This window comes from Euprymna scolopes, chromosome 28 (assembly GCF_053919585.1).
Source record: "Euprymna scolopes isolate OS-2025 chromosome 28, ASM5391958v1, whole genome shotgun sequence".
In the NCBI taxonomy this organism is placed as follows: domain Eukaryota; kingdom Metazoa; phylum Mollusca; class Cephalopoda; order Sepiida; family Sepiolidae; genus Euprymna; species Euprymna scolopes.
Window position 1 is genome coordinate 85901020 of NC_136509.1, and position 25140 is coordinate 85926159.

Sequence of the window (25140 nt, forward strand, 5' to 3'; positions counted from 1 at the left end):
AGCGAGAGAGAGGGGGGAGAGAACGAGTAAAAGAGAGAGAGAGAGAAAAGAGAGAGAGAGAGTAAGAAGAAGCGGAATGTATTACAATACCACAACAGAGATAGCAGAGATGAAAAAATATAAAGATTCAAAAATAATAAATTTGAAGTATTATATATATATATATATATATATACATATTTAAAGAAGATTAGAACAATAGTCTAAAGAGCAAAGTGTATTTTAATGCAATAGTAAAATTACTAGTTTAATTAAAATACAGGGAAAGAAAAAGTGTTCGTTGTAATTAAGATATATGATAAGCTAGATAGGTAAATATCCTAGAGCTAATTTAATATTTAGTAATGTGATTGATAATTTAAAAATCAAATTATAATTAAATCAAAAATCCGTTTCATAAGAAGGAACAACAACAAAATCAATTATTTGTACGATCGTTTCGGAAAACAGTGTTTTTATTGTGGTAGACATCAAGTCACGGAAAATAATTATTACATATAGTTTTTTTAACAAACAAGGTTTCCTCATCAGCAAAGTATTGGGAAGGGTTTTTATTAAATGTAAAAGACACCATAAATAAACCTAACATTAAAAGTAAGGCAGATGTATCTGGAAAACATTAAAATAAAGGCATGGATTTAAACTTGATAAGAAAATTAATATGGGTTAGAGATATATATATTTTAAGTGGGTTAGAGCAATTTTCTATAGAGCAAAATGTATGTTAATGTTATAGTAAAAATACTAATTTAATTAAAATACACGAAAAGAATATTGTAAAGCCGATGTATCAAAGCTCAATAGGCAAATATCCTTGACCTACTTTGATATTTGGTAAGATAATTTATAATTCCAAATTAAAATTAAAAAGTAAACATTAAAAATCCGTTTCATAAGAAGGAGAACAACAAAGCCAATAAATTGTACGATCGTTTCGGAACACAATAAAAAAACATCGTTTCCAAAACGATCATACAATTTATTAGCTTTGTTGTGCTCCTTCTTATGAAACGAATTTTTAATTTTTAATTTTAATTTTGAATCATAACTTATCACTCACCTTACCATATATATATATATATATATATATATATATATATATATATATATATAAATCTTCAAATTTATTATTGATAATCTTGAAAATTCCGTCCTCATACATAATTATGCTATTGATTAAACAAAACATTAATTCATAATGGTCCCTTTTCCACACCCCTACGAGGTAGGAGCAGTAGATGCTTTTTATTTTATAGAGGTTTCGCCAGTAGCACTAATTCTCTTTCCTGGTTTAATATTTTTATCTTCTTTAAAAATATGAAAAAATTGCAAATATAAGTTTATGCCATAGTGCATATGTGAAAACTGTTAAATCTCTCTCTTTTTCCATATTTAATGTACAAAATACATGAAGATGGCATTAGTAATCCGTTCTGTTTATGAAATAATACAATTTTATTTCTTAGCTGTGCATATCTGAACATAAGTAAATGTACCTGTAACATTGATTTTGAAGAATCTCTACATAAACAACATTTTGGGTGTGACCTCTTACAGGTGTGTAAATGTAGAGGGTTTTAGGACTTCCAATGCGTGAACAGCCAGTCGTGAGAAAAGCAAGATATCTGAAGATTTTCTAACAACTTTGTGGCTTTGTCTTTCAGCTTTATTTATAGACATGACAAAATAAATATTGGAATTTGTAAACGTCTGCACTGAAATGGAATGCAAAAAGGAATAAGGAGATTTTACGGGATTAAAAAAAGTTTCACCTTTAAAATTTCCAGTTATTATAATGGCTTTCAGAACATTAGTTTTCAAAGATTTCATTGAGAACCTCGTGCCATTACAAAATTAGGTGGATCAAAATAATTATACTCTACCCTCTGATTTATATACAAAAAAAAACTCAGTCTTTCTTTAATAGCTATAATATATATATATATATATATATATATATATATATGATGATTGCAACGTCTTGTCGGACGAGTGCCACTCCCTCAGACATTTAAAATCCATGAGCCCAAATGTCTGAGGGAGTATCTATACAAATATGATGTTACAGAGTCTTAGCTTTGTACGACAGCTAAGTCTCTCTCTCGGTTCAAAATGTTGAGATCCAGCAACAAGCAAGAGCAAGATAGCCAGCAACAAATTAAACTGCAGACCAGCTTAATGCGGGTAATGGTCTTCCGCTTTATGTTTTTTAAATCAGAGATTTGCTTCTCCTAGAAAGGTTGCCTTCACCACGGCTTACGGGAGCCCTCTCTACCCCAATACACATATACACACACACAAATATACACGGTGCTAGTTGGCCGTTGACCCAGAAAAAGAGTTCATTCGCCCTTTGGAAGGTCTTGTTTTTAATCCTTCAGGGAGACTAGCCGCCCTACTCACCAAAGAAGTCTGGTGGGGGAACCAGTTTAGTCGCCGGTGACCCGACTATGAGATAGGTAGTACTGGGTTACATGGTACCAGTAGCATATGACATGACCTGACATACATATAAAGCTGAATGTGTGTGTGTGTGTGTGTGTGTTTGATCACGAATATGCTCCTATATGGTTGACTATTTTAAACAACTGATTACATATAATGATAGAAGATGTACCGAGACACAGGAATGGGTACGTTTCTATTTACAATGCCTGTATGTTTGATCTGGCAGAACAGTAGTTCATTAAAATTGTAGGGTCTGCATTCGCGCCTGGTCTACAAAATATGGAAATCAAAAATTTAAAAAAAAAACATTTACAAGTGTTTTTGATATAGATGTACATAAGAATACTTTGATAAGTATGTTTTAACTTAAATAGGGATAGTATAATAAAATTGTGGGGTCTGAGTTCGCGCCTGGCCTCCATAGAATGGAAATAGGCACAAACTTTAATAAAGACTTTTCATATCTTTCTGCGTAAGTATACTTTGATAATTATGTTTCAATTTGAAGAAATATGGTAAAATAAAATTATGGGGTGTTAGTTCGCACCTGACCTCCATAAAATGGAAATATGTCACAAAGTTTAACAAGGTTTTTTTTTAATATAGATCCACAGAATAATGTGATAAGTGTTTCAGTGTGAACAGGTATGGTATAATAAATTATGGGGTTTATCTATTTTATTTTTACTTTCATCATATTTTGCTTTGGTTTTGATTCCCCCAAATTCAACCCAAATTTACAACCCTCCTTTTCATAACCTATTATATTTTCATAAATCAGAGTCCATTTGCTGTAGGCTGTTTTTGAACCCAGTCAACGACGGGTACTTTTGCTAGTATATATATATATATATATATATATATATATATATATATATATATATATATATATATATATATGCGTGTGCGTGTGTGTGTGTGTATATATATGACTACATAGTGCGTCGGCTATGCTGAAAATAAGAAAACTGCACAAGACTTAGATTACCAGATGTAATATTCAAATAACTTATTTAAATTTAAAACCTTTCAAATTTCAGATGCCTGCCATGTTTTCTATGACACGAGTAGACCTTTACGGTTTAGAAAATCCTAACACTCATTTCGAAACTTCGGCAACTCAGTCTATGTCGTGAATCGCTGAACATTGGACAACGGTTCCGAGGATCTTTTCTAAAGTTCAAACTTCTAACCATGACACCTCTCTGAAATATATACTGTGAGTTTTTACAAATTAATAACCTGTTGATAATTAATTTGAAACATTCTGTCGTTATAAAAGCCATTTAAAAACATCAAGGTGAGCCTTTTTTTATGAATTTGTGAAAAAGCGCACTTGCAATAATACGATTTCCCTTGCTCATAATGTTTACCGTTTAGGCCCGGTGATTTAGAATTTTTTTTTAATTACTTAAGTCTGCCAACTCCTGTGTATTTTACATATTAAAATATATCGGAATGATAAAATAAAATCTATTTAATTCGGTTGCCGATTTGTACGATTTTTATCAATTTTTTAGGAAAAGAAAAAGAATTTGGAAAATATATTAAAATTATTTAAGTTTTACGTAATTTTTAAGAATGGTTCATTACTTATATTTTACAATTTTTACCTTAAATTATTTCTTATGTTTTTATAATTGAATCTTTCAACGTTCCTGAGAATATGTGGGAGATTCGATCTTAAAACTTATTATTAATAAACAGACACTCTTACTGTTAATAATTATTTTTTTTAAATCGGTGCAGTTTTTGAATAGTGAATAATTAAAACATATATTTAGGAATCCAACCAGATTAATTTTTAAAGCTCATTCCAATCTGTATAAATGCATTTTGAGCTTTTAAGTAAAACCAACAGAGACGAACGTTTTCATGATAAAACTCTTTAAACGAAAAATACACTTTAATTTTTTGAACGATGTCTGGTAAAACAATTGAGAAAAATTACCGAATTTTATCAGTAAATTCAAAAGTCAATTCATACTTTATAAATCTAAATGAATTAAAAAAATACTTGTGACAAAAATAATGACCGATATGTGGCGCCATGCTTAATTTACAAAAACATTGTAATTAAATTTGTTTTTCATGAATTTTTAAATAAAATCATTAGCATTTATAGAGATAAATTCAAAAATAGTTTTTACCGCATTGTAAAGTAAAATAATCGTCAAAATTCAATATAACTCTGTAACTTTCATTTCAAATAAAGTATGGTAGCGCTAATACATAAAATATAATTTTATAAATGAACAGACTATACATTAGAATAAGGAAACTTTGGTTAATACTAGCAGTTAAGCGCACCCATACTAACACACACACACACACACCCTCACACACACACACACACACACACACATATATATATATATATATATATATATATATATTGGACCAATCAGTGCGTTTCTTGAATTTATTCGAAAGATCTTTCTAGAGCCAATCCGACGTTAGATTACAGTTGCGCCGAAAACGTCAGACGCAGCTAACATTAATAGTTTACGTCACCCATTGCTTGCTATAAGGTTGAGAAAAGTGTTCTTGCAGAATTTTTATTTTATTTTATTTTTTTTTTACACAGTGATCACCACTTATCAAGGCCCGGAAGCCACTCAGGGATAAGGGTTATTGCAAGTACATTACGTTAGTGTGGAGATTTGATGAAGTGTTTACTTAAGGGGCCGGTTCATTAGGAATTTGTTAACATTGGACTTGAAGACATCCAAGTTGTAGTCCGGTGGGAAGCAGGCAGACGGAACAGAGTTCCACAGGCGTGCAGTTCTAAGAAAGAAGCTTTGTTCATGGAATCCGCGTTTTGATTAAGGCACAGATATAGAGTGGGGGAAATTTTTCACAGTGGATTCAGCTAGATGGGTGTTTTTCGTGAAAGATTGGCGACGGGGGACCAGAGATTGGAGTTCAGATGAGCACCTGCCATGGAAATAACGATAAAACAAGGAAAGGCTCGCAACGTCTCTTCTGTGGGAGAGAGGTTGCAGGGTAGTAATCCAACTAACAACGAATACTGCGATAGTTTCCAATTGACTACTTTACACTCTTTAAACCTTATCTTCGAGTGGCATACGTGCCTTGATAAGTGGTGACTCCTTAGTAAAAAAAAAACAAAAAAAAAAAAACAAAAAAAACTACGTTTCGTCAAGTTTAAACATTTTTCATCTTCGGCCTCGACTTATTCAACAAATCCAGACAATATCACGTGGTATATATTATTTAATTAATTGGATTTCATTATTAAGATAAGTATTAATTAAATAACACTCACCTTAATAATGAATTCCAATCAATTAAAATAATATATATATACCATTCAGTAAAGCCCCGACGCTGAAAAATCAGATAATAAATAAATGTGGATTTATAAGACCAAAAAAATCCAACAGTGACGCGCTACAGGGCCCGTAGCCGAGTGGATAGAAGTGTTCACGCTCTACGGTTCTAGTTGAGTATTGTCTGAAAATGGCGGTTTCAATTCTACCCAAAACCGGCTAGAGGCTTACTTGGCCAAAAATGTGTTGAAACGACAACAAATATGAACGGCAGTAAATGCTGAGAATGCGATTCGGAGTTCCTATCCTGTCGCAGTTGCCACCTGAGGAATGCCGGAGGAATATTTTCCGAAACGTCGTGAAATAACAACTAAAAAAAAAAAGATGAGGATAACAGTCCGCAATAAATGAATGAATAACATCACGTTGGTTGTCCTTTTGGTCGGTCGTGAGCATTGGTGGGAATCAACACACTTTGCTGACATTCAAATATACCCGCATTTCATTCATCGTTATTCCTCGATCAGCTCGGATGAGTTGCTCGAGCGCACAACGTTTTCTTAGGCGGTTGTTGTGCATGGGCGTCCGGAGCGCGCTTTTTTACTAACATCTCTGCCCCTATTCTTTATCTATCTATCTATCTATCCATCCATCACTCTACCTATTTATCTATCTATCTATCTATCTATCTATCTCTATATATATATCCATCTAGTATATATATGTATATCTATCTATCTTTCTATCTATATACGTATATCTTTCTATGTGAGTGTCCAGTCGCGTCTATCTATCCATCTATCTACCTATCTATCTATCTATCTATCTATCTATCTATCTATCTATCTATCTATATCTATCTATCTATCTATCTATATATATATATATATATATCTAGTATCTATCTATCTATATGTATATCTTTCTACATCAGTGTCCAGTCGCGTCTATCTATCCATCTATCTACCTATTTATCAATCAATCAATCAATCAGTCTATCTGTCTATCTATCTATCTATCTATTTATATATATATATATCCATCTAGTATATATATATGCATATATATTATCTATCTGTCTATATATCTATCTATATATATCCATCTAGTATATATATGTATATATATTACCTATCTATCTCTCTCTATATATATATACATTTATCCATCTAGTATATATATGTATATATTATCTATCTATCTATTTATATGTATATATGTATGTATGTATGTATGTATATCTTTCTGCGTGAGTGTCCAGTCGCGTCTGTTGTGTGACAAGTTAAACTTGCCACTTAAGTTATTAAACTTCACTCTCGTCTAATGGATCTGACAATATAAGAAAAAGGTACATTTTCATGATTTTTACGTTGTGATTGGGAAATATTTATTGTGTGCAGATATTTTTTCTCCGTTGCGAAGAAAGCACTCGGCTAAATCAAAACTGCCAGAGAAACGACAAAAGTGTTATTAAAAATAGGAGGAAAACTCAGATATTTTGTGAATCATAGAAATACAAACTGTCTTTTTCCTGTGTATTTTCTGGCACTCAAAAAGCTAGGTCAAATTATTAAATTATCTCCCCTTTTCGTACTCTCACTACTCAAAAAGACAATACATTTCATAAATAACTATGTAGTTAGTCGTATATATATATATATATATATATATATATATATATATATATATGTGTGTGTGCGGTGTACTTATTTATCTATAATATATAGCTGCATGTGTATGTGTGTGTGTGTGTGTGTGTGTGTGTGTGCGTGTCTGATCACGAATGGGCTCCTATATGGTTGACTATTTTAAAAAACTGATTACATATAATGATAGAAGATGTATCGAGACACGGGAATGGGTATGTTTGATCTACTAGAACGGTGGTTCATTAAAACTGTGGGTTTTGCGTTCGCGCCTGGTCCACAAAGTATGGAAATAAAAAATTTTAAAATTAAAAAAAAACGTTTATAAGTGTTTCTGAAATAGATGTACATAAGAATACTTTTATAAGTATGTTTTAACTTAAATTGGGATGGAATAATAAAATTGTGGGATCTGAGTTCGCGCCTGGCCTCCATAGAATGGAAATATGCACAAACTTTAATAAAGACTTTTCATATCTATCTCCGTAAGTATACTTTGATAATTATGTTTCAGTTTGAAGAAATATGGTATAATAAAATTATGGGGTGTTTGTTCGCACCTGGCCTCCATAGAATGGAAATATGTCACAAAGTTTAACAAGTTTTTTTTAATATAGATCCACAGAATATTGTGATAAGTGTTTCAGTGTGAACAGGTATGGTATATATAAATTATGAGGTTTATCTATTTTATTTTTACTTTCATCATATTTTGCTTTGGTTTTAATACCCACAAATTCGAACCTATCTCTTTACAACCCTTCCTTTTCATAACCTATCATACTTTCATAAATCAGTGTCCATTTTCTGTAGGCTGTTTTTAAACCCAGTGAACGACGGATACTTTTGCTAGTATATATATATATATATATATATATATATATATATATATATATATTATAATTATAACTCAAATCGTCTTGCTTGGGCGTTGAAAAGGTTCATCTGCTTCCGCTTTGCAAGTTCTAGTTTGCGAGGTCTGGTTTTTAACTCCTCGCGTAAATAAGTAAAAAAAAAGCCATTAAAGTTTTTTTATAATCGATAATTTATGGGGATCGTCTGTGTGTGTGTGTGTGTGTGTGTGTGCGCGTGCGTGCATATGTGTGTACGTGTGTGTGAGTGTGTGTTTGTGTTTTCTTGTATTGGTTTGAGGAATGTGTGTTCTGTTTTATAGTATTATAAAGTTATTTGCTTCTCTAGGAAGGCAACTGTGATCCAAGGTCATTACTAATATGTGTGTGAAGAGGGGTGCGGCTCCTCTTTAATAAGAGTAGGGGTGTTTTCATTCAATTTTGATATTTATTTTTTGGATTCTTATATCTTAGTATTGTGATATATATATATATATATATATATACCTCATAATAATTAAATGAAATATATCTAGTGGTATGCAAATCCAGTGATTTTCTGTCTTACGAAATATTATTAGATGTAATATTTTATATAAGACAATCGTAGTAAAATAAAATTGCTCAATATACAGGATAGAGCAAATATATCAAAATTTAGATATTTAAAATTTATGACTTGAAAGAGTTAATCTTTAAATATAGATTCTTTTATTGTTTGAAAACAAACAATTGAATAAATCTATTTCCTTAACCCATGAGTTTTCAATGGTTATTCATCTCCTCAGAGATAAAATATTAGCAAATATTTTTATTGGCTTGCACATTATTTTACTAGAAGCAATAAACATAGAAAATTAAAGTTATGAAATTTTTTTTCAAAAAACATTTAAGATACGTACAGTAAGGGAGATGGACATTGAGACAGGAGAACAATATTGCAATTTTAATCAAGAATGAATGCTAAATGATATAAATGCGTGTATGCTTGCGTGTACTTATGTGGGTTATGTGTGTGACCGAAAGTTATTTAAAGACGCTTGCAGTTTTTTTTTTTTTTTTTTTTTTAATAAAGTTTGTTTCAAACTCATTTTTTTTTTTTGCAACTCATGGATATAAAATTAACAGACTCGCATATGATTTTCCGGGTTTGTATTACTGTACACATAGACTCGAAAAAGCTGTCAAAAAAACAAATATATAACAAACAAATGCTATCAAAGACAAGACAAGCTACCCCTCTACCAAACCGGACACATCCTTCGTGCTTCCACTCAATGCAACAAGCCTACCCAGCTCGAAAACCATAAAGTGCCCACCGATGCATTGGAACATTCAAGATGGCGTCCGATTCCCTCCCCCACACGGCAAGTGTGGGAAACTATGTTATAAACAAAAAAAAAAACGGACAAAATACTGTCAAAAACTCGCCCAATATATGTTACCGTGACATAGTTTTTTTGTTTTTTGTTTTTTTTTTTCCCCGGCTGGACTAAAGTTATGGTTATCGTCGGGCTCATGGACTTTCAGTACCTGAGGGAGTGGCACTCGTCTGACAAGACGTTGCAATCATTATTATATATTTTCTACGTTTCTACTTTTAATTTCTGCCCATTTGCCAGTGGACACAATCTCCTCGCTAAAACTTTAACAGTAATCATACTCCTGAAAAATAGCATCCAAACAGTAAAAAGCAAAGCAACCACGATCAACAAAAACAACTGCAGACGGGAAGACAAAGAAACGGATTTAAGATTAAAACTTAAATAGGATTAGAAATTTTTTTTTTTTTTAAATACACTAAACTATGATTTATATTTCTTACATAAATCGTTTTAATCTCTCACCCAATGCCAAGAAAACTTTAACAAATTTTATTACAAGCTTCCAACAAATTATTTTATGCGAGATCATTAGCTAATACGTAAATCTCGTTCCATCCATTAACTATACAGGAGGTGCCTTTAATAAGATTTCAGACTTTTTAGGTGATGGCAGTTTTATTGACAGTACACACGTTAAACCATAACTCCGGCTGTAATGCACTTATTGTAGTGTTCTATCAACTTCTTGAAGGTCCCATGAAAGTTCTCTTGAGCTTAAGGAATAACCAAAACTCCGAGGGGACGTGGTCTTGATTTTAGGGAGGGTGAGGTACTGTCTTGATGCCTATTTTTACCAAATGGTCGGTGACAAAGATAGAAAACACTTGGAACACATTTCCCGCAAATCTTCCGTATCTTCAGATCCTCGCGAAGTATTGTGTATGCAGTTCCCACACTGACATCAAACTCTGCACTGATTGTTTTTATCTACATACGACGGTCTTTATCCATGAAATTCTTAATTTGGCCCATAAACTCTGCTGTTCTGACTTCCTTACTCCTCCCACACCTCTCATCATCCCTCAAAAACTCCTTGCCTTCCTTGAATCTCTTATACCACTCAAAACGAATGCTCGACTCATAAAAGATGGATAAAAAGCAATCTGAAGCGTTCCATACGTTTCTGTAGAATATTATTGCATGTCGTTCTTCTAAATTGTCTTCTCGTCCTAATTTCATTTTTGAAATTGACCCGTTATGACAATCAGGTCGCTATAGTTGTTCATTTAAACTTAGAATAATAGAAATTGGTCAGTCATCTCATAAGATGTATAGCAATAACATTCTGAATGTTCAAGAGTCTACGACAATTTTAAATGCATGTACAAAAATGTCTGGAAACTTATTGAAGGCACCTTGTATTTTCGTTTCTTCGCTATCGCTTTCCAAGTTCTCTGCCTAAACTAATGCAAAATAGCTCCTTTAGAGTAAGCTGTCAAACTGAAAAAAAATAGTAAGACAACAGCGGAAATGGTTTAAAAACATCTTCAAGATATCCGTAAAAATTTTTTTCTTTTTTTTTTAATTTCGACTTGTGGAATAATCTTGACCGAAACAGATGTTCCTCCAAGTTACAAATGGACAACTATTGTTAAATTTGCACGCATGGAAAACACAAAAGGAAATTTGGGTTTGTATTACTGTACACATAGATTCGAAAAAGTTGTCAAAAAACAAATATATAACAAATAAATGTTATCAAAGGTAAGATAAGTTATTTTTCTACCAAAGTGGGCATATTTTTCGTGTTTTTATTTAATGTAACATGTTTATTCAGCTCGAAAATCTGACAGTGTTTACCGATGTATTGGAAAATTCAAAATGGCGGTCGACTCTCTCTCAGAGAGGGTAAGTTTGGGAAAAGGTATTATAAATAATAAACTAGACAAAATACTGTTAGAAATTCGCTCAATATATGTTACCGTGACATAAGTTGACATATATTCGGTTGTTTTTAATAGTATTTTGTCTAGTTTATTAGTTATAACATCTTTTGCCAAACTTACCGTGTTAAAGAGACAGTCGGGCGCCATTTTGAATTTTCCAATACATCGGTAAACACTGCATGTTTTTCGAGCTGAATAAACATGTTACATTGAATAAAAACACAAAAAATATATCCAGTTTGATAGAAAAGTAACTTATCTTGCCTTTGATAACATCTATTTTTTATATATTTGTTTTTTGACAACTTTTTCGAATCTATGTGTACAGTAATACAAACCCGGAAATTTATTGTTATAAAGCATCTTTGTAACAAAATAATCTTTCTGGTGCCTCACATGATGAGCTACTTTATATTTCACATTAGACAATTTTGGGTCTAAACACTTGAAATTTTAGATATAGGTTCCTTGGACATGGATCTAACTTAATAACTTAATTTGAGCCTAAAACAATAAATGTTAAAGGGTCATAATAGGGGTCAAATTTAAAAAAAATTAACCTCTGTGGTCTCTACCAAATTACTCAAACAATTTCTGATCTAAACATTTGAAATTTTTAATAAAGGGCATTCAGAGAAAGGGCAAGCTTTTTAATCGGTTTGAGTCGAAAATTTGAGCTACCAATATATAAATGTATATAGGTATGTATGTTTGCATGTCTGCCTAAAACTTTTGATAGAGGCAACGGATTTTCACAAGACTAGTATCGTTTTGAAGTACAACCTTTCAGACGACAAATATCGAAAAATTGGCTAAAAACATGAATATCTTCATACATAACTGGGCACTTTTCTACAGTAAGGGACCGCTTTTTCACCGATATTTTCGAAAGCCATCCCTTCTTTCCGATTGTCTAGCCTTAATTTAAACCTACGTCACTTCTGGTTTGACGGTGGTCGTAACAGCAAAGACGTCACATTTTCCACCGTTTTTTTGTCTTCTTCGCCGTATGGGTTCGAGCCTTCTTTCTTACTACCACTTTTTTTTTTTTTTTGCTCAACACACACCTCGAAACACTCGGGCTACGCCGGGCACCCATGCTAGTATATATAAATAAATTAACGTCTTTTTATTTAATTTGTTAGATGAAAGTATGCATATAATGTTATTATTTAAGGCCGGTTCATAAACTGTAGAATTACCGTGGCAATTGTGCAGTTTATAGACCGTGCTTTTCTTGGATAAAATATTTAAATTTGAACCTAAATTAACGTCTTTTATTTAATTTGTTAGATGAAAGTATGCATATAATGTTATTATTAAAGGCTGGTCGGTAAACTGTAGAATTACCGTGACAATTGTGCATTTTGTAGATCGTGCTTTTCTTGGATAGAATATTCCAAACATCATGTATTTAACTAATATATATTTTAATTTTTAATGAAAAAGACTCGCAAACCGCCAAATTTCTCTAACGGTTTTTTATTTTATTTATTTTTCTGTAACTTTCTTTGAAATGTTTTGTCATATTCCAATCGTCAGATATTTGACTAATAGATATTTTATTTTTTAATAAAAAAGACTGCAGACCGCCAAATTTCTCTAACGGTTTTTTTTTATTTTATTTATTTTTCTGTAACTTTCTTTGAAATCTTTTGTCATATTCCAATCGTCAGGTTTTTAACAAATAGATATTTTAATTTTTAATAAAAAAGACCGCAGACCGCCAAATTTCTCTAACAATTTTTTTAAATTTTATTCATTATTTTTCTTTAACTATCTTTGAAATGTTTTGTCATATTCCAAACGTCAAGTATTTAACTTATAGATATTTTAATTTACATATATTGGGTTGGTTTCTGGCAGTATTTTGTATAATTTTTTTTAGTTTTAACTACTTTTCCTAACCTTAATGTAAAGCACGCAAATAGTAAGGTTAGTAATTCTGGATGTGTATTTTTTGTTTTTAAATCCCCGAAACAGTGTTTCATGGTAAACAACTGATGATCCCTTGAAAAATAAATTATTGGTATTATAGTAAATTCGAGAGCGAGTTGATGCAGTGATTGCAGGTGATTAAATGACTTACTGACTAGATGGTTTTCTAACGAATGATAAAAAATATTTTTTTGTATAGTTTTAAAGGTTAAAAACTTCAAAGACTATATATATATATATATATATATATATATATATATATATATATGTATATATATAATGTCTTAGCGCTAGAACGTTTTCGTCATAAATTCTATATAATTAGGCACAATTTATAAACTATGCACAAATAGAATTAAGCGCAATAGTTAAATGAACCCAATTATCTCCCGGGAAATCATGAAAAACGAAAAATATAAAAAGGCAACGCTCATTTCACAAAGGAATATGCAAATTAGTTAACCTTCCCGAAGTCGCTCGTATATCTATAACTGAGTATAATAAGAAGTTCGTTTTAATCATTTTTCAATGGGGAAAAAACTGGATGTTATTACCAATATCAGAGCAATAAAAAATCTTTACTTTGTAGGTGTTGAGAATATAATTTATTTATGTTTTAAGGAATATACTAATTGGCCACATAGACTTTCCTTTCCATGTGTATATTAACAACTGCTTGCAGCCATCTTGAAAAAAAAAAGACTCGTACAGTAGAAAAAACGCTAGTCAATTTATTCCTGAGTTAAAAGGTTGCACATCCATTGCCTTGAGGTGTTGGAAGCATTTACAGGATTTGTTAGCACAAGGTGTCATTCCACATAGGAAAGAGCAACGTCTTTCAAATAAAAATAAGAGTAGGACGAAAACGAAGAAGAAGGTTCGCCGTCTGCTCCCGCATAGAAAACGGAACGACGAGTTAGATTAAGGGGCGATGAAGGACTTGATTGTATTCGAAGACTGTTTTAACAAGCGAAACGACGTTAACCCGGTTTGACATTGCAACTGAAGCGATGACTTTTTTTTGGCGTCCACGATCTTACGCTTCCGCCAGCTTTCGAGTGGCGCGAGCGAAACGTCGCATGTTACAAGTGAAAAGCAATAATAATAATTACAAAAAAAAACAAAAAACAAAACAAAAAAAAAACGAGAGGATGGGAATTTTAAAAAAAGTCTAAAAAATGAATGAAACAGTAATCCAAATGAAACGGTCGAAAACATTAGATTGTTTATAAAACTAAAATACAAATTAATTGAATACATTTTAGTTAAACGTAAACTGTAGTATCGGTTTTCATACTTTACTAGCAGGGGTAGGCGCCCGGCTTTGCCCGGTCGTAAAATACGTTTAAATATGATATATTAATGCGTCCAGATTTCGTATGTATTATTATAGAGTCGTGATTTCAAAAGTTAAAAAAAATACATTTGGGTGCCATCAGCGAGGATCGAAAACTTTAGCCTTCAAAGCTGGTGACGTTACCACTGTACCAAAGTGACATTCATATGAACTGATTAAAAATAAACTAAGATGAATGTACAAAATATTTAAAGATTTTTAAAATGTTGACTCATTTTTGACCCCTTAAAAACTATTTTAACCGGCTAAAGACCCATAAAAGAACGGTCCATAAAACATCCAATCATTTGAGGCCCCTAGAGCCGCTCTGCGACTTTTAGTTTCGGTAGAGACAGATGTTGAAAATATGGAGAGAGACAGACACACAGACATAGTGAGTTTTATAAATTAGACTTAATCGTTAAACGTTTGATTATTTCAGATTAGGGCTCGATAAGGATTTTGTTTACATTCAACTTGACAACGATAAAGTAGTAAGCTGAGAAGCAGCACAGCTGTATTGTGTTTATTGTGGATTAGTTCTAGAAGAAAACGTTGCTCATTCAAGTTTCGTTTAATTTATTAATTTTTATTTATTGCGGACTGTTGTCCTTATCTTTTCTTAGTTGTTTCATGATGTTTCGACCAACTATTCTTTCGTCAGGTGGCAACCGCGGCAGATAGGAACTCTGAATCTCCTGACTGCATTCACTGCCTTATGTAGTTGTCATCTCACCACGTTTTGGCCAAGTAAGCCTCTGGCCGGCTTTGGGTAGGATTGAAACCGCTATCTTCAGACAATGCTTAGCTGGAACCGTAGAGATTCAACGTCTCTATCAACTGCGCTACGGGCCCCGAAGGGCGATCAAGGTTGAATTTTTTAGTCTTATGAATTCATGTTTATTTAATGTCTGATCTCCCATAGTCGGGTCCGTACGGAATGGTATACATTATGTAATTTGAATTCATTAAGATGAGTATTATTTATTAATTTTTATTCATTGCGAAAGCCAGAGGAATAGTTGGCCGAAACGTTATGAAACAACTAAGAAAAGATGAGGATAATAGTCCGCAATAAATAAAAATTGATTAAATAAAACTCATCTCAATGAATTCCAATTAAATAATATATGTTTCGTTTAGTTTTATGTGCATAGGAAGAAGAGAAAAAAAAGGAAAATTATTAACTGGCTATAGCCAAGCAAATTATTGTTATACTCGTTTTACGGGGGAGGACATAATATAGTATGTTCTTTTACTCGTATAATTTAAAATTTAAACCTTACAAACTAAAACAATGTGCTTTATAACAAGAATTATGACAAGAGAATATTATTTTTATCATTTTGACTCTCGCGCATATATCAGTTTAATATCTTATGTGTTTTTAGATAAAGAGATGTTGTTCTCGATTGATTAACTTTGTCTAACTGTGTCGGATATATACCCGAGAGTCCAAACAATGATAAGAATATACTCTTGGCATTTCTTCTTTTTTACAAAGGTGTTAATTGACTCTTTTTTACACAGGAATGCCCACTTATGAAGGCCCGGAGGCCACTCGAAGATAAGGGTTAATGGGTATACATTAGGCAATGTGATTATAGCATAGTAAACATAAGTAGTGGATATTTGTGAGTTGGATTACTTACGTAGGGGGACGGACTTATTATTTCTTTGCCCCGACCTTTAAAACGTTTATAATAATTATAATAAAAAAAACTTGCCAATCAATAATTTAAATTTTTTCTCTTCTTCCTGTGTACATGAAAAGGCCGAAAGGTCAATCGAGGATAAAGGTTAAATGTGTGCAAGGATGACGGTGAGAAAACACCGTGATGATTGGTAATTAGTGTGAAAATTGGATTATTTAAGAGGGAGTCTCAACAAAAGAAATATTTACATTGTACTTATGAACTGATAAACTTATGTGAAAATTGGATTATTTAAGGGAGAGTCTCAACAAAACATATTTACATTGTACTTATGAACTCATGAACTTATGTGAAAATAGGATTATTTAAGGGAGAGTCTCAACAAACAAAATATTTACATTGTACTTATGAACGACCATGTTGCAATCAGCTGGCAAACATTCTCGGCGTGCTGTGTTCTGCAAGTTGTCCTAAAAGTCACTGAACGTTTTTAACTTAAATAGTATTTTAACACAATCTGACTAATACATTGGAAGATTTGTATTTACATAAATGTACATTAAAACAATAAAATTAATTGAAAAACATAATATCTTTTTAATGTTGCCCATTTTCAGTTTTCCATATCTGTGTTCTTTCCAACACATTATTTATAACATTACAGAATCTATGGATAGCGATTTAATGCCTTTATTTTTTTCTTGATGTTTTCTCTCAATTCTTACAGCTTGTTAACATTGACACATTCTGTACGATATCCCCACAAGAAAAAAATTACGAATAATACTATGATTTACGCTATGGCTTACGTGAAAATGTCGTCGATAAGCTCTTGGACCCAAACAATTGATCCCTGTTTTTGGTAAAAGGATTTGACAACTTGCGTATGTAATTCAATACTATACTTATCCGGAACGAATTTCTTAAATATTCTCTGTAAAATATCTTAAATAGAGAAAAACATCATAATTGGTAAAATGAGAAAGATTTTTAAGTATTTAGTGACTTTTTAGACATACTTGTACATACGGCCAGTTCTAGGAATGAAACTCTGCTTATTAGTGGGGGTGGTGAGAGACTCCTGATCTGAAATGGAACACGTACATCAAATCTGTTGCCAGGGACGCTGGGAATATGGTGGGATTCTTCTACCGCCCCAGAAGATATCTCACTACTAATGCAATTCTCTATCTATATAAAAGCCAAGTACGCCCAAGAATGGAGTACTGCTGCCACATCTGGGCTGGAGCTGCTAAAAACAGCCGATCCTGCCTTGACAGAGTACAAAATAGACTTCATGGTTTAGTGGGGGATGCCCTTTTCTCTTCCCTGCAACCTCTCTCCCACAGAAGAGACGTTGCGAGCCTGTCTTTATTTTATCGTTATTTCCATGGCAGGTGCTCGTCTGAGCTCCAATCCCTCGTCCCCCCTCGCCAATCTTTCACGAGAAACACCCGTTAGGCTGAAACTATTGTCAATAATTTTCCCCACTCTTTATCTGTGCCTAAACCCAAACGTAGATTCCATGAGCAAAGCTTCTTTCTTAGAACTGGACGCCAGTGGAACTCTCTGTCGCTTGCCTGTTTCCCACCTGACTACAACTTGGACGTCTTCAAGTTCAACATAAACAAACTCCTGACACACCGCCCACTTAAGTAAGACATTCTATCAAAACCCCCAATACTAATGATTACTACAATACTATATCACTGATTACTGTACACGCAATAACCCTTATCCCTGAGTGGCCTTCGGGCCTTGATAAGTGGTGACCCCCATGCAAAAAAAGAGAGCGAGAGAAAGAGAAACTAGTGATCGTAGTTATATCATACGCGTTTTAATTGTGAAATTCTTTTACAGATGGTGGCCAGAAATTGAGCACCTGGCATGAAAATGAGTATAGAAGAGAGAAAGACGAGCGACATTTCTTTAGTAGACAAAAACGTGATTGTAAGGAGCAAAAAAAAAGCATCAATCAATTAAAATAAGAAATAAGGCACACCCATTTTATCTGCTCTCTTAGCAATCAAAATAAACATTGAAACTCAAGTTTGACAGACTGCCACAGCGATCTTCCGATGGACTTACAGACAGAGCTTATCATATTGATACATTAACACATTTTAAACAGAATATGAAAATAACAAGAAATTTAAGGAAGAAAGAAGTAAATAACGAAGGAGACGATAACCATCATTCTCATAAGTAACCCTATCTGTCTGTATGTCTGTCTGTCCGCGGAACAGTCTCTACCAAACTCTTCTGTCAATTTTTAGTTTACATACTTGAAACTTGATATATAGGAGATTTGAATCTGTGAAACAAATACGATATCTTTTCTACCTGGTAAAAAAACATTGCTAAGGAATCAATTTGAAAACAAAAAAAAAATTAATATTTTTTTTTGGAAATCGCTGCTATATATTGGGTAAAATAAATAATTTATAGATAATTGATTTTATAATAATAAATAAAACATTTGCATGAATTAAAATATCATATTTAAGCGTATTTTACGAGAGGCCCAGGCCGGGCAACAACAACTATATAGTTTATATAATATAATATAATAATCAATAGATACACTTAGCTCTATAATAACTACGACATTTACATAAATTAAAATATCATATTTATACGTATGTAACGACCTAGCAACGCGGAGTGTACTACTAATAATGATATAGGAATCACAACTGGTAACAACAGCAGCTGTGAGCCAGAACTACAGTGTAGACTCTGTTCTGATGCTTCAGTTCGCTCCTTCTGTCCTCTGTCAATGAAGAAGTCCTTCATGACTGAGATAATGTTTTTTTTTGTGTGCCTATCCAGAGAGCTTATTTTGGGGGAGCTGGATTTTTCCCACATTAAAAAACCGAGCTTGCGTCTAAATCTTCCCTCGTGGGAAGGCAAATAAATAGGAACAACAGTAACATAGATGAAAAAAGATCAATGCACATAGGAAGAAAGAGTATAAACCATTGAAAAAAACAAACATCAAGCAACATTGATAGACATATAGATCGATAGATAGACAGATAGATTGATAATAACTAATTACCTATTAACAATGTTAATTATTCAACAGGTTCAAGGAGGATGGAAAGATCGATGATTGAGAAAATAATAATCAGAGCTCCGATAAAAAAGTACGTAGAGGACTGGAACTTTCGGGAGACTTTTGCACTCAAAACCAAGTGAATGGTAATGGAAGCTGCCGGTGAGAAATTTCAGTTAAGAACAACGGTCATTACCAATGAGAAGTCAATGGCAAGCTGCTGTTGCGATAACGCAAAGTCATTTGCAAGGGATATCGAAAGATGTGGAGCATACTGGAAATCTGAGGAGATTTATTGTCATTCAGATTCCAGAGAAAATCCCCGGTTATTATCAGTAAGTATTCTCTGCTATAGATCAGTGTGAGATATAATATATAAACAGCTATATGTCTGCCTGTTTGTCTGTCGATTTGTCTTTCTGTCTGTCTCCATATTTTCAAACTCTATCTCCACCGAAACTAAAAGTAACAGAGCGACTCTAGGGGCCTAAAATGATTGGATTTTTACGGACCGTTCTTTTATGGTTCCTTAGATGGTTAAAAAAAATTTGACGGGTCAAAAATGGGTCAAAATTGAAAAATCTTTAAACATTTTGACCATTCAGCTTAGTTTATTTTTTACTTTGTGTGTCAAGTTGGTACAGTGCTAACGTCACCATCTTTTAATGCTGCAGTTCCGGTTTCGATTCTAGCTAATGCCGCGTGAACATTTTTTTATTTTTACTTTCGAAAGCACGACTCTATAATAGTATAATACGAAATATGGACAAATTAAAATATCATTTTTAAGCGTATTTTACGCTCAGGCAACCACCCCTGCTAGTAATATATGAAAATGATGATGATGATAATAATAATAATAATAATAATAATAATATTAATAATATAAAGAAGAAAGAAGCATAACACCAAAACCCATAGAATAAGTAGAAAAGGAACAAATAGAAATAGAAAATAAAAGGAGAAAGTAGAAGAAACAGTAGTTCTTGTGTCATTCCCATGCAATGTCTGATGCCAAGCGACATGTGCCAAGTAAAGCACGCAAAGAAAAACATGCTCTGAACACGCTGCTAACAGGAAGTGACGTTTCCATAGCCCCAAGGAAACCGGATGTCCGTTATTCCATTTGTGAATGCTAATGCTCCAACTATAAAATACCAATGTCATCACGTCGATTACCAGGCGAACAACGTCCATTACTCGTGCAAATAACACTTATACAACGACAAAAAAAAACAAAAAACAAAAAAAAAATACAACCTCAAAAATAACATAGGACAAACATGGGATTACAACCACTGTTAGAGCAGCGACGAATAAAAGAAACGTAACACAAGGAAATATCACCACACGACACGCGATTCAGAACGTGCAATTACCATTATTATTATTAGTAGTAGTAGTACTACTACTACTAATAATAATAATAGTAGTAGCAGTAGTAGTAGTAGTAGTAGTAGTAGTAATAGTAGTCATTAGTTCTCACACATACCGTCACCATCTTCTATCATATAAAAGGCAAAAATCTGCTAAATGTATGTATGTTTTAATATCTGCCTAAAACTTTCGACAGAGGCGTCGGATTTTCATGAGATCGGTACCGTTTTAAGCTTGACCATTCGGACAACAAATATAGAACATTTGGCTAAAAGCATTAATTCCTTCACTCTTAACTGGGCACTTTTCTACAGGGAGGTGTCGCTTTTTTCGCCGATATTTTCGAAAGTCATGCCATTTGTTCGATTGACTAGCATTAATTTAAAGTGACGTCATTTCGGGCTTGGCGATGGGCGAAAGAACAAAGATGTCACGTTCTATTTTTTTTTTGTCACTTTCTTTTCCTCCTTTGCGGTACCGGTTGAAGCCTGCCTACTACAATTTTTTTTTTGCTCAACACACACCTCCAAATACCCGGGCAACGCTAGGCACCCAGGCTAGTTGAGAAAGAAAAGTAACGGAACAAAAGGAAACATCACTACACAACATATGATTCATAAAAAAGTAATATATTATTATTATTATTATTATTATTATTATTATTATTATTATTATTATTATTATTATATAGAATTAAGATCCATTTTTTTAACTGAAAAATTAAACGTCAAAGAACTACGAAGATGAGAATGGCTGCATTAAAACAGGTGCTCGTCTGAGTTCCAATTTCTGGTCCCCCCTCCCTAATCTTTCACGATGAACACCCGTCTAACTGAAACCACTGTCAATAATTTTCCCCACACTTTATATTTGCCTAAATCCAAACGTATATTCCATGAACAAAATTTCTTTCTTAGAAATGCACACATGTGGAACTCTCTTTCGTTTGCCTGTTTCCCACCTTTCTACAACTTAGATGTCTTCAAGTCCAACATAAACAAATTCCTGATAACCCCCCCCTTAAGTAAAACACTTTATCAAATATCCAATACTAACGATTACTACGATACTATTCCATTGATTACTGTACACGCAATAACCCTTAACCCCGAGTGGCTTCCGGGCCTTGATAAGTGGTGACCTCCATGTAAAAAAAAAAAAAATTCTATGCTGCAGAATTCATTTTTACTACATAGTTACCATTATTCTCAATACACGTTTGTCAGCGATGAACGACGCTTCTGTCGAAAAAGTCCGGAGCGCACTTCGGAAGTCACATTTCTGTCGCCACTCTGAAATCGAAGAACCCATCTCCTAACTGTGCTGACATTAACTTCACCGGCTTCGTAAACGATTTACAAGGCGTTGATTAATGTTGATCGGTTCAATTTTTTTCTGTACGAAGAAATTCAATGACGAATTTCTGCTTCTGACACAGATCTATGACAGGTTGATTTCTTAGTCTCACGCATTGAATATTCATCAGAGAGATGAAACTTTCAGGTCATAAATGCATTAGTTCAGTCGTCAGAACAATACAATTTACAATATAGTCTTATCCATTCGGTGGACTAACAAAAATTGGAGGTGTTATGTATGGAGTGCCCCTTCTATTTAAACATACACATTATAAACTTTGTTTGTAATTAAACAATTACTTTTTAGTTGACATGTTTACGTGTTATTTGATGAATTTATTCTGTTTTTTTTTATACAAGATCTTTATAATAGAATTGCCATAGCTTAATTTTCTCAACGAGATAGCGACATTATTAGGTTAACCAAACGGCAAAAATCTTTTTAGAAAATTACTACTAGTAATTTGCTGTCATCGATGTTTTATAGCTCAGGGCAAAAGGCACCGCCCGCACCTTCGTCGTTCGAGTACTTCTGGTGCGCTTGAATTACAGCAAGGAACTTTCAAGCGACCTTTAATGAGGCACAAGGTCAATTATCAAACGAGAATAGTGTGGTTTACACGGACCAGCAGGATATTTCGTTTTTATTTCATTCACGGTCTTTTCTAAGATCGAGTTCCATTAAGGAAACCAAGGAAAAATGCGCGGGAAAAAAGTGATATCAGAAAAAATGGTAAAAATAAAGTACACGGCGTCATATAATACTAATTAGGATAATACACGATATAACACGATATAATATTAATAACGCTAATTACAAACGAGTTCTTAATAATATATTTAAAAATATTTATAAACGATATAAAACCATATGATATTAATAGCGATAATAATAAATGACATATACGACATAATCACGTTTGATACACCGGTTCCCTTCAGATCAACGAAGTTAAGCAATGATAAACCTGGCCAGTACCAGGTAAGTGACCATTTGGGACTTTCAAGTGCTGTATGTACTCTCCGCTTATCTTGGCATTGTGTCCAGTCTTCTCGTTGCCACTGGACTCAAGCATTGCCGATTCAGGAGAGATGTGGTCGGGGATTGCGCATCTTTTGTCACCTAATTACATGCGCAGCTGCCCCTACAAGGGTCATCCTTTGCCTTTCCAAACTGAACGGAGGCATCGAATAATAAACGATACATCATTTACTGACGACATGATAAATGATAATATTACGCAATATCAAATCCTATACAATTAATAACGATAATTATAAACGATACAGCATCATATGATATAAATAATGACAATAATGAACGGTACTTCACATGTTTAATGATCTTATCTAACACGATAGCGTGTGTGTGCTTTTTTGTGTCACGCTTGAATCCGGGTCGTTTAATTATGCTCTTCTATTTCTTGTCATAAATAATTTTATCTGGAATTCTTCATAAGTTTTGGTTTCGGTTTCGACTATAGCTGATGCCACTTTAATTATCTATTTTTTTAAAAAATGATTTTATCAAGAATCCTTCATAAGTTTTGGTTTCGGTTTCGATAATGGGTAAAGCAACTTAAGTAATACACACACACACACATATACACATATATATATATATATATATATATATATATTTTTTTTTTTTCCTAAGTTTTTATTTCAGTTTCGATTCAAGCCAATGCACCCAAATCATATGGATATATTTTATTTTTGAAATCGCAACTTTATAACATAGAACATTAATTCTATCATAATATATACGAAATCTGCAAGAATAAAAATATCATATTGAAGCGTAATTTACGACCGGGTTTTCCCGGGCGTTCGTGCTTGCTTAGATAAATACTTTTGCAGTTTTAACAAAAAAATCCACAATAATATCAGAGCCTCTCAATTTACACTAGACATCTACAGAATGCCAACATCAATATATTACATATGAATGAGTCCTCTGTGGAATTTCCACAGGTCCCGCTAGCTCTGTGCCTAAATCCAAACGTAGATTCCATGAGCAAAGCTTCTTTCTTAGAACTGCACGCCAGTGGAACTCTCTGCCGCTTGCCTGTTTCCCAACTTGGGCGTCTTCAAGTCCAACATAAACAAACTCCTGACAAACCGCCCCCTTAAGTCAGACACTCTATCAAAACCCCCAAATACTAATGATTACTACAATTCTATCTCATTGATTACTGTACACGCAATAACCCTTATCCCTGAGTGGCCTTCGAGCCTTGAAATATGGTGACCCCCATGTAAAAAAGTATTATAATGCAAGAGGCATCATATAATATCAATAACGATAATTATAAACAATGCATCATATAATGGATCTTTATCTATACTATTATATGTAAATCACTTTGTGTGTGTGTCTGTGTATGTTAGTTCCTTCCTTACATATTCCGAAACGGCTGAGCCTATCTTTATAAATATTACACAAATGTAATTTATATGTCTGGCAGTGTTCTTAGATATGTTTTATACAAACATTCATCCGATAAGTTATTGATAAAATAATTTTTACAGCGGAATATTTTACGTTACACCGGCCAAAGGAGATAATACAATTTCAGCAAATAATTTCTTCTTAAAAAACAAAACGAACAGATTTATTCCCATCTGGAGATATAGCTCAGTGGTAGACCATCAATAACAGATCGAATGATCTCCGGTTCAAGGTCGAGTGTAACTCACTTTAAAAAAATTCTTATCAATGAGTGCGATCTACGATAGAAGAAGAGATACCGTTTAAAATCGCCGCAGATCATTTCTTCCTTTTTAATTTTTAAAACTAAACATTAATCAGAAGTAACTTTTCCAAAGCATTCAGCGTGAAGCTCAAATCTTAGCTGAGGTAATATTGTAAACAAACACAGACAGAATTTAATGAACGATATTATCAT